The 10482-nt window shown below is 36.9% G+C and overlaps 1 pseudogene; it reads left to right on the top strand.

The window, feature by feature from the left end:
- Positions 1-7809: 7809 nt before the first annotated feature.
- LOC125147577 (uncharacterized protein C1orf50-like) lies at positions 7810-8952 on the top strand (annotated as a pseudogene).
- Positions 8953-10482: the final 1530 nt, after the last annotated feature.

The following is a 10482-nucleotide window of genomic DNA, read 5'->3' as shown; positions in this document are numbered from 1 at the left end:
TTCTAGGAAATTGTCCATTTCTTCCAACTTGCCCAGTTTTTTTGGCATATAATTGCTTATATTTGTTTGTATTTCAGTAGTGCTGGTTGTGATCTTTCACCTTTCATTCATGATTTTATCTTTTTGGGTCTTTTTTCTTTTCTTTTTGATAAGACTGGCTAGGGAGTTATCATTTTGTTTATTCTTTCAAAGAACCAGCTCTTAATTTCTTGATCTGTTCTCTGTGTTTTTGTTTGTTTCTGTATAATTTACTTCTACTCTACTCTTTATTATTTCTCTTCTATGGCTGGCCTTAAGCTTTTTTTGTTGTTTCTTTTCTAGCTCCTGTAGGTGTAAGGTTAGATTGTACATTTAGGACTTTCTTGTTTCTTGAGATAGGCCTGACTTGCAATATACTTTGCTTTTATGACTGCCTTTGCTGCACCCAAAAGGTTTGGACTGTCATGTTTTCATATTCATTTGTTTCCATGTTTATTTTTATTTATTTAATTTTGGTTAACCTATTCTTTCTTTTGTAGCATGTTCTTGAACCTCCTTGTATTTGAGGGACTTGCAAATTTTTTCTTGTGGTTGATTCAAGTTTCATAATGTTGGGGTCTGAAAATATGGTGATGTTCTCTGGTCTTTTCTAGTCTTTGTTACTTTGGTCTTTTTTTTGGTTTTTTCCTCCACTCAAAGAATCCCCCTTAAAATTTCTTGTAGTGCTTGTTTAGCGGTTACTGCTCCTTTAGTTTTTGTCTGGGAAACTCTTATCACTCCTCCTGTTCTGATTGAAAAACTTGCTGAATAAAGAATGCTTGACTGCATTTTTTTCCATTCAGGATGTTGAAATATCCTGTCACCTTTCAGACCTCTACCAGATAGTTAAAGAGTTAATTAATACCCTTTCTTCTCAAACTGTTCCAAAATGTAGAAATGGGAGAACTTCCCAATTCATTCTACCAGACAAGCAGTACTTAAATTCCAAAACCAAAGATTCCACTAAAAAGGAGAAATACAGGCCAATATTCTTTATGAACATGGATGCAAAAATTCTCAACAAGATACTAACAAATAAAATTCGATTGTACATTAAAAGAATTATTCATCATGATCAAGTGGGATTTATTTCTGGGCTTCAGAGCTGGTTCAATATTTGCAAATCAATCAACATGACACACCACATTAATAAAAGAATAGGGACCATATGATCCTCTCAATGCAGAAAAAGAACACTTCACAAAACACAGCATCCATTCTTGATAAAAACCCTCAACAAAGTAAGGATAGATAGAACCTATCATAAGATTAAAGAAGTCACATACAAAAGACCCACAGGTAGTATCCTCAATCAGGAAAAACTGAGAGCCTTTCTGTTATGGTCAGGAACAAGACAAGGATGTCCACTCTCACCATTACTATTTAACATAGTGTTGGAAATCTTAGTCTCAGCAATCAGACAACAAAAAAAATAAAAGGCATACAAATAGCAAGGAAGAAGTCAAACTTTCACTATTTGCAGACAGCACGATACCCTATATAGAAGACCCAAAAGACCCCATCAAAAAAATGTTACACAAATTCGGGAAAGTCTCAGGGCAGAAATGATACACAAATTCAGGAAAGTCTCAGGGCAGAAAATCAGTATACCTAAATATGTTGCATTTCTATACAACAATAACAAAGTAGCAGAAAGAGAAAACAAAGAATCAATGCTATTTGCAAGTGCACCCAAAATAATTAGATACCTCAGAATAAACCTAACTAAAGAAGTAAAAAATCTGCCTCAGAAAATTATAGAACACTTAGAAAAGAAATGGAAGAGTACACAAAGAAATTGAAAAGCAAGGACACCTGTGTGGCTCAGTTGACTGGGCTCTGAGTCTTGATTTCAGCTCAGGTCATGATCTCATGGTTCACAGAATCAAGCCCTGCATCTTGTGCTGATGTTAAAAGGCCAGAACTAAAAATTGAGTGGTTTCTATTTTAGTGTATGATATAACCCAGGAACAGAAGTTTTAAATATGTATTTAATTACACTGGTTAGTTATTTGCAGGATTATGATGGCCTTCTGGTGTTGTTAAGCAATTTTTAAAGAATGCAGATTAAAGGAGTTAAAAGTACTATGGTGGAAACATGTTCACATTATATAAATGAATTTAAAATTTTATTTGTAGTTAAGCAGAGAGCTTTCTCATGAGTATATAGACAAAGTATATGAATGCTATCAAGATATACCATATATGGAAAATTTTATCTTAGCTTTTAACCATTTTATTGAGGTAGAATTCACAACTTCTTAGTAAATTTGCTATTTAAATTTGTGAGCCATCACTACAATCCAGTTTTAGAGTTTTCCATCACCCCCAAACTGTTCTTCAAGTTCATTTGCACTTTTTTCACTGTTTTTTTTAGCAATTCTGCAGAAGGAAACACACACACAAACACACACACAATTTTACTATTTGGAGAGAAAAGAAAAGTCACTTAGTACTACATAGTGGTGTTTACATAGATAGCAAGTTGATAGAGTTCTAGAAACTTTCAGATTTGAGATTTCTCTCGGGTCACTACATTAGCTACAAATATTTGTGGTTTATAATTGAAACTCAACTAGAAAATATCCACAATCTTATCTAAAATTCTTACTAGATAAATTTTTATATATTTTTTTCAAATGAGGCTTAATTGGGACCCCAATATGTTTAATTGAAAAATACTTAACAGCTTTGTTTGAGGCAGGAATGTGAGGGGCAGGATCCTAACCCACTTACTCCCTGATGATAAAATTTACTTTATAAAGAAAAGACTGTGAAGAAATACACAAAAAATAGAAAGAATTGTTATATTGAAGTATTTGAAAATGAGTTAATTTTTCCTTTTGATTTTTTTCTTTTGCGTATGTATTTATAATTTAAAAAACTGTAATAAGCTCTATTTTTGAAAGTGAACATTAAATTTCAACATATTGCAAAAATGCCTAGTAAAGTCCCTGAAAGACACTACTTTTTCATAACCATTTCCTTTCTTGATTCCTCTCTATAGGTGTCAGTAACTGCATCATTCACAGGTTGAGACTGAAAGCAATAGTTAACTATGGAGTTCTTGCCTCAACATTTCAGTATGACTCCTTAATGGGGACTCCACATGTTACCTGGCTTCATGGGAGCTCCATATCCCAAGATTAATTAAATCATGATCAACAGAGTTATTACAGTGAAATATTCATGATTATGATAGTGTTACTAGAAAACAGTTATTTTATTATAAACAAAATATTACAGTATTGTAAAAAAAGTTATTCAGAGAAACAATAGTTTTGGCGAAGAGTTATGTAGAGATGTCAAGTTGAATAATAATAAATACCTAATTTATATTCCAATTCTGGCTCCAATTCATACTATCTTTGTAACCTTGGGCAAGCCACTTGACCTTATTTTCCTGAATTTGTTTCCCAACTCTAAACGGGATAATAAAAATACCTTACAGGGCTGTTATGGGAATTAAATTAAATAATACATGTTTACTATATATTAGGCTCTCAAATTAATGCTATGTATTGCTACTATTATTGTACTAGTAGCATTATTTTCTTATAGTGTAACTTAAGCTGTGTCTGGGGAAATCCGAATACAGCACTACTACAGGTGTAGATAGAAACAAAATACAGGATAGAACAGATGGGGCAACAACTATTGTCCTTGGTTCTGAAACCACCATCACTTAACCAAGGTAAGACTATTTCAAAACTCCAGGACATTGGTGATTCTTTGTCCAACTTCTTCCAAGAATTTTGAAGCAAGTGGGAGCAGAAATGAAGGGAGATGTGCATTTTCACATGTACACACCAACACACACACATGCGCAGAGAGAGAGAAGGAGAAAGGCATAGATCCTGAGAAGTTGGCCTAGTTTGAGTGGGTGGGAAGAAACAGTGTTTGACATTGTTTTCAAATTACATGGCTTAGTGTCATCAAGAAAGGAAAAAAATAACTCTGTATTTGGCAGAAAGTTATGTGTGTCTAGGGGGCAGCTTATATGTTTCTTCTTCAAGCTATCTTTGGTGTACTTCCCTACTAGAGTATCTTCACACTGAGATTAGTACCTAACCACTAAACTTCAAGTTTCCCTGAGGGCAGGAACTGTGTCTTGCACCCTTGTAAGACAGTGGATAAATCCCTGTGTCTTAGATCAGGCTGTCATAAGACAATGCCATAGACAGAGTGGCTTAAACAATAGGAATTTATTTTTCACAATTCCGGAAGCTGAAGTTTGAGATCAGGGTACCAGCATAGTTGGTCTTTTGCTGTGTCCTCACACAGAAGAGAGAAAAGTGGAGAGGTGGGGGAATGAAAAGGGAGGCAGAAGCAGGGGCCGGGGAAAGGGGAGAGAGGAAGGGAGGGAAAGAGAGAGAGAGCTTTCTGGTGTCTATTCTTATAAGCCAACTCTAATTACCTCCAAAGACCACCACATTGGAGTCAGAGCTTCAACATATGAATGGGGGGGAGGGGGGAATATTCAGTGTATAACAGCTTATAAGTGGGAAGCACATAGTCTGTCATACTAAATGTCTTCAGTAAATGGTAGTTACACATAAAAGGGAAGTTTTAACCTGAGACTTACTACTTGGGTGTCACTATATAACTCTACTTCTTTCCATGTTGCAGATCACATAAGATGAATCTAGTAGCAGCACATATGGCTTTGTTGTTGTCTTTGTTTCTTTAGCCACATGTGTGGGCTCAACATAGATGTGTGGATTGACTGTGCTGGGGGTGACAATGATCCAAAGGTGTGAAAAACATCAGGTTGGAAACAGTGCAAGAAAAGTCTAACTGCACCAAGAGATGATTCTTGGTTGGAGCTCTCAGGGACTGTATCCTAATGGTAGTTTAATATGGCATGCAATAATTACTAACATAGCACTTATGTGTCAGCTCTTCTAAGCATGTTTTATATATGTTAACTCATTCTGACAAAAACCATAATGTGTAAAACTGTTATTGCAATTTTACAGACAAGGAAACTAAAGGAACTTGACTAAGGTCACACAGTGCACAGAGGAGATTTGAACCCAGGCAGTCTGGCACTAGTGCCTATGTTCTTAACCACCATGATATAGTATCTTTTCTGCAATTTCCACCACATACTACAATTAAAAATTTAGACTGTAACTTCCTCCACTTTATATCCAAATACTGTGAACAGTGGTGAGAAGAAAGGATTGGGGACAGACACTGAAAGTGAATTTCTTTGGCAAAAGGATTCATTCACATAAGAGAGTTAGTGTCTAAGAAGGTGGGAGTAGCCTCATCAAGCATGGGCATAGAGGCTGATTCATTTGTCTGAAAATTCATGGCAGAGGGTGGATGGGAGCATTTGGGGGAGCATCTTCTAAATCTTGCCACTAATCCTCAAATTCTTGATATCACACTGTTTTGTTACCAATGCTGTAATTACCACATAAGAAATCATGACTGTCAACTCAATAACCTGAAGGAGTTTGGTCCCCAGTTAGTTTAAACAATACTCTTTAGTTCATCCTAGTCAAGATAATTTAAGGATTTTAACTTCTATTTAAATTTTCTGTTTTCATTAGAAATATCCACCCCACATTATTAATTTCTCATGCTCTTTATATGGCCAGAGAGGAGCTCAGTTCCCCTAAATGTCCTTCAAAGGTCAGTTCTTTTTTAATTAAAAAAATGTTTATTATTTATTTGAGAGAGAGAGAGAGAGCATGAGCAAGGCAAGTTCAGAGAGGGAGACACAGAATCTGAAGCAGACTCCAAGTGCTGAGCTGTAAGCACAGAGCCTGAAACAGTGCTCGAACTCACTGTGAGCTCATGACCTGGGCCGAAGTTGGATGCTCAACTGAGCCACCCAGGTGCCCCACAAAGTCAATTTATTCCAGATGATCCCAGGGAGTTGTTTAATCAAGTGATTCACTACAGCATGCTATGGACTGCAAAGTCTCATTTCTATTAACCTGATTTTCACTGCCTTCAGGTTAAATGATCAATGACATATTTTTCATTTTCTGGAGAATCTACTGCCTGCTCCTGGTGATGTAACAAAAATTTGACCCAGACATATAGTTTTCACTTGTATTAGTTTCCTGGGGCTACTGTAACAAGTTATAAACCTAAAATAAGAGATATTTATCATCTCACAATTCTGGAGGCTAGAATTCTGAAAACAAGGATTTTGGCAGGGCCATAATCCCTCTAAGGCTCATGGAATCCTTCCTTTCCTCTTTCTGGCTTCTCATAGTTCCTGGCCATCATTGGCATTCTTTGGCATATAGCTGTGTGATTCCAGTCTCTGCCCCTGTCTGCACATGGCCTTTTCTCCCCTATGTATATCTGTATCTCTGTATCTGTGTTTCTAAATCTTTCCCTCCTTATAAGGACATCAGTCATTGGATTTAAGGCTTATCCTAATCCATATAACTTCATTTAACCTTGATTACATTTGCAAGGTTCTCTATCCAAATAAGGTTACATATACAGGTACTAAGAGCTAGGACTTAAATATCTTTCTCTTTTTTAGTTTTTAAATAGTTAATTGTTTACTTTTAAATCAAATTATACATTCACGTAGATTAAAGTGCTAAGTCATACTAGAAATCTTAATTGTTAGAAGTCTTTGTGTATCCTTCATCCTATTTCTTTATTTCACAGAAAAACCTTTGATCACAGAAAACACCTTTTTTATTTTAGTTTTTATTTCCTGAGCACTGTTATCTTTATTTCAGCTCCTTATGTCTTGCCATCTTTTGCCTGCATCCTGTGAAAAATTCTTTTTGTGGGACACAATTCAATTCACTACGCCTTTTTTGTCCACTCTTGGTGCTCATAACTCCTCTTTTTTTCCCTCATAAGCGCTCTTAATCACTTTCTATTTTTGTACATCTTGTTTACTTGCTCATTCCTGACAAACCTCTCCCAAGACTTCTGGAGTAGGCAAGGGGACAAACACAAGAACACAAACACGTTTCAAAACTTGGGACATAGGAAAGTATACCTGTCATCTGAAAGAAGCTAATTTCTAATGGCTGCAATTAGATCCAACCATAGGGTATAATAAATCCCTTACCTGGTATTGGTTATTGACTCTGACAGTCAGTGGCACCCCAGTAAAAAATAGTGTTGGGGTACCTGGGTGGCTCAGTCGGTTAAGCTTCTGACTTTGGCTCAGGTCATGATCTCACGGTTCGTGGGTTCGATCCCCGTGTTGGACTCTGTGCTGACAGCTCAGAACCTGGAGCCTGCTTCTGATTCTGTGTCTCCCTCTCTCTCTACCCCTCCCTTGTTCACGCTCTCTCTCTGTGTCTCTCAAAAATAAATGTAAAAAAAAAAAAAAGAAAAAAAAGAAAGTGATGCCCCTTCCTATATTCTCCTCCCTTTTGTGTATGTTTCTGAACAAATGTAAATTTTAGTCATGTTTATACATTTCTTTGAATGGGGTGGGGGGAAAATGGAGAGGAAGTTATAACCGAAAGTGGTATTTAACCTGTTCAGTTGTGTTGAAATGATGAATTCTGAGGTGATTTCAATGATCTGGGATCCTAATACTGGTCGCTGAAGAGTAACAGCTTTTTGTCTTGTGTCAAAATTCTCCCTCTCCTGGCTTTAACTTTTCTCCCCATTTGTTATTTTCCTGGTTTCTTCTATCTATCATGAATCATAGATTTCAATAGAGCTTTTGAGTTTTTCAGTGTTTAACAGAATCTTAAGATTTTGCCTTGAAGTTTGGATACTATATTTCTGAATAAAGAAATTGGGCTTGGTCTTCTGCTTCGTGCTGCTGGAGTGATCAGGAGGATCATGTGTTATAATGGAGGATGCTGCAATGTTGGGGCAGATGGAGGGAGTCCCCCAAAACAAATAGTTCAGCCGGTGACAGGGGCACTGGTGGAGCTCACACCAACCCCAGTGGCCTGGCCCTGGTGAGCCCCCACTACACTCTCCTAGCTAGTGCTAGTGCTTCTAGCACTAGCAGACCATGTGCAGAAGGCAGATGAATTCATCCAAACAAATGACACCAAGCTGGTGGTCATAGCTGAGCAAATCCAATATTGACAAGAATAAACAGGAGCGCCCGGGGGGCTCAGTCGGTTTGGCAACTACCACTCAGGTCATGATCTCATGGTTGGTGAGTTAGACCCCACCTTGGGCCCTGTGCTGACAGCTCAGAACCTGGAGCCTGCTTCAGATTCTGTGTACCCATCTATCTCTACCCCTCCCCTGCTCACAGTCTGTCTTTCTCTCTCAGAAAATGAATAAACATTAAAAGAAATTGAAAAAAAAGAATAAGCCAGGAAGGTATTGGAAGATGCTTGAACAGATGCTGACTTGCACCATGTAGCTTGTGATATAGAGGGGAAAAAATCTGGCAATATTTACTATCCTTATAAATTAGAGAGAAATCAGCAGTATTTTTCTATTTATATATTTTATATAAACATAAACATATATATAAATATACTTATATATTCTTATTTATATAAATATAAATTTATATTTATATCTATTTTTATAAAATTGTTTCTATATATTTTTTGAGAGAGAGAGACAGAGCATGAGTGGGGGAGGGACAGAGAGAGAGAGGGAGACACAGAATATGAAGCAGGCTTCAGGCTCTGAGCTGTCACCACAGAACCTGAAGCAGGGCTCAAATTTATGAACTGCGAGATCATGACCTGAGCCAAAGTCGGAGGCTTAACTGAGCCACCGTGTCACCCCTATTTATATCTGTTTTCTATTTATTATTATTATCTAAAGGGATAGGGGACAAATTGTCCACATAACTTTCTTGGTACCTATAAGCTACAGCATGACCTGTCCTGGACTCCCTATGAGGAGAGTGAGAAACAAGATGCTAAAATCAGCATAGTGGATAAGTTGCTAAACCAGCCAGTGACCCTACCTCCAAGCACTGAACTCACCTTCCAGGAACTGACTCACTGAATGGACTCTGACAAACAGCTCTCATAGCAAAGACCATAACCTCCTTGTTGCCCTCATTCTCTGCTTTCATAGGAGGTGGCATGAGAATTGAGGTCTTGTAGGTGAATCATGAACTTGAAAGGAGACCCTGCATGAATATAAATGCTGTCATTATTATTTCTCTTAGTTATGATAGCAATGAATCATATCAGTCTCTTTTGTGATCCTTTCTGGGTCATAGGTACCCAACCAGTCACTTTCAGAGTATTGGCCAGTGGTACTTTCCTTCTTTTTTATTTCCATTTGTTCTCCTATTAGTCAGGTCATTAAAGAAAGAAGAGTTTCTTTTTTTCACATAAAGTTGGGTGAGGCATTAAAAAAAAACAAATTTTTTTTTAGTGTTTATTTTTGAGAGGGAGAGAGAGAATGAACAAAGGAGGGGCAGAGAGAAGGGACAGAAAATCCAAAGCAGGCTCCACGTGGACAACAGAGAGCCCAATGTGGGCCTCAAACTCATGAGTTTGAGTCTGACACTTGACCAACTGAGCTACCCAGGTACCTCTGGGTCATCCTGCTTCTTAAAAAATAACTGGAAGTAATCTGTGAGAAGAAATTATGTCGCTTAAAATCAAATGGAAGGAGTCTTTTACCATAAAGAAAATATTCTCCTCTGTGTTCATTTAAGCCATTAATTGATTTGTCAAATGCTCATTCATTTACCAGAGATTGTGTTCTTTATACAGAAGAGATATTAAAAATTTTGTCACAGCATGCAAGGAGCTTAATAAGGTTTTTTTTGTTTTCAGTGTGAAAATTTTTAAAAAGATAAAACAATTATTAAATCATGGAATATCATAAGCAAAAATTATAGCTGCTTAATGTTCCAGAAATATAAAGCCAAACCCATCATTATCTTACTGTCTTAGCACTTATTCCTTATGTTGTACTTGTTTATTTAAATATGTGTAGTAAGGACTTTTAGATTTTCCCCACTATTCATCTTTCTCATCTGAAAACCACGTATTTTAACCCATTTTTGGCTTGTGCATGGTAACTCAAAGGCCGTATATTCCAAGACACGAGGCCATATATTAGCTAGACACGACCAAATGGCTGTGTTGTCATTTGGTCATAATTTCCAGGATGTAATAGCTGGAGCTGCATCATCCATATTAGACTATGAGGTGACCTTTAAAACAGAGGAACTATATGGTGCAATGACGAGGTAATTGATCTGGATATCTTACACCTTGGAGTATCTTAGTTCTGATGAGACCACCACTGGGATTCTTGAATGTGGGAGAGAAATAAACTTCTATTTTTGTTTAAACCACTATAATTTTGGGTTGTTCTTGCACCCACATTCCAAAAAAATTTTAACCAATACACTCTATAGTGTTTTTGCACGTTCAGTATATATTTCTTTTTCCTTCAGGAAACACCACCCTAATTTTACTATTTCTGTCCATGTGATTAGATGAGATAGAAACTAGTCTCCCAACTTCAGGGAAGAGTGTATGAGCTGTGTCTCACCAATCATAACATTCCATC

Source organism: Prionailurus viverrinus, chromosome D2 (assembly GCF_022837055.1).
Source record: "Prionailurus viverrinus isolate Anna chromosome D2, UM_Priviv_1.0, whole genome shotgun sequence".
Classification (NCBI taxonomy): domain Eukaryota; kingdom Metazoa; phylum Chordata; class Mammalia; order Carnivora; family Felidae; genus Prionailurus; species Prionailurus viverrinus.
The sequence above is the reverse complement of the archived record's forward strand: the minus strand, read 5'-3'. Positions and strand labels throughout refer to the sequence as shown.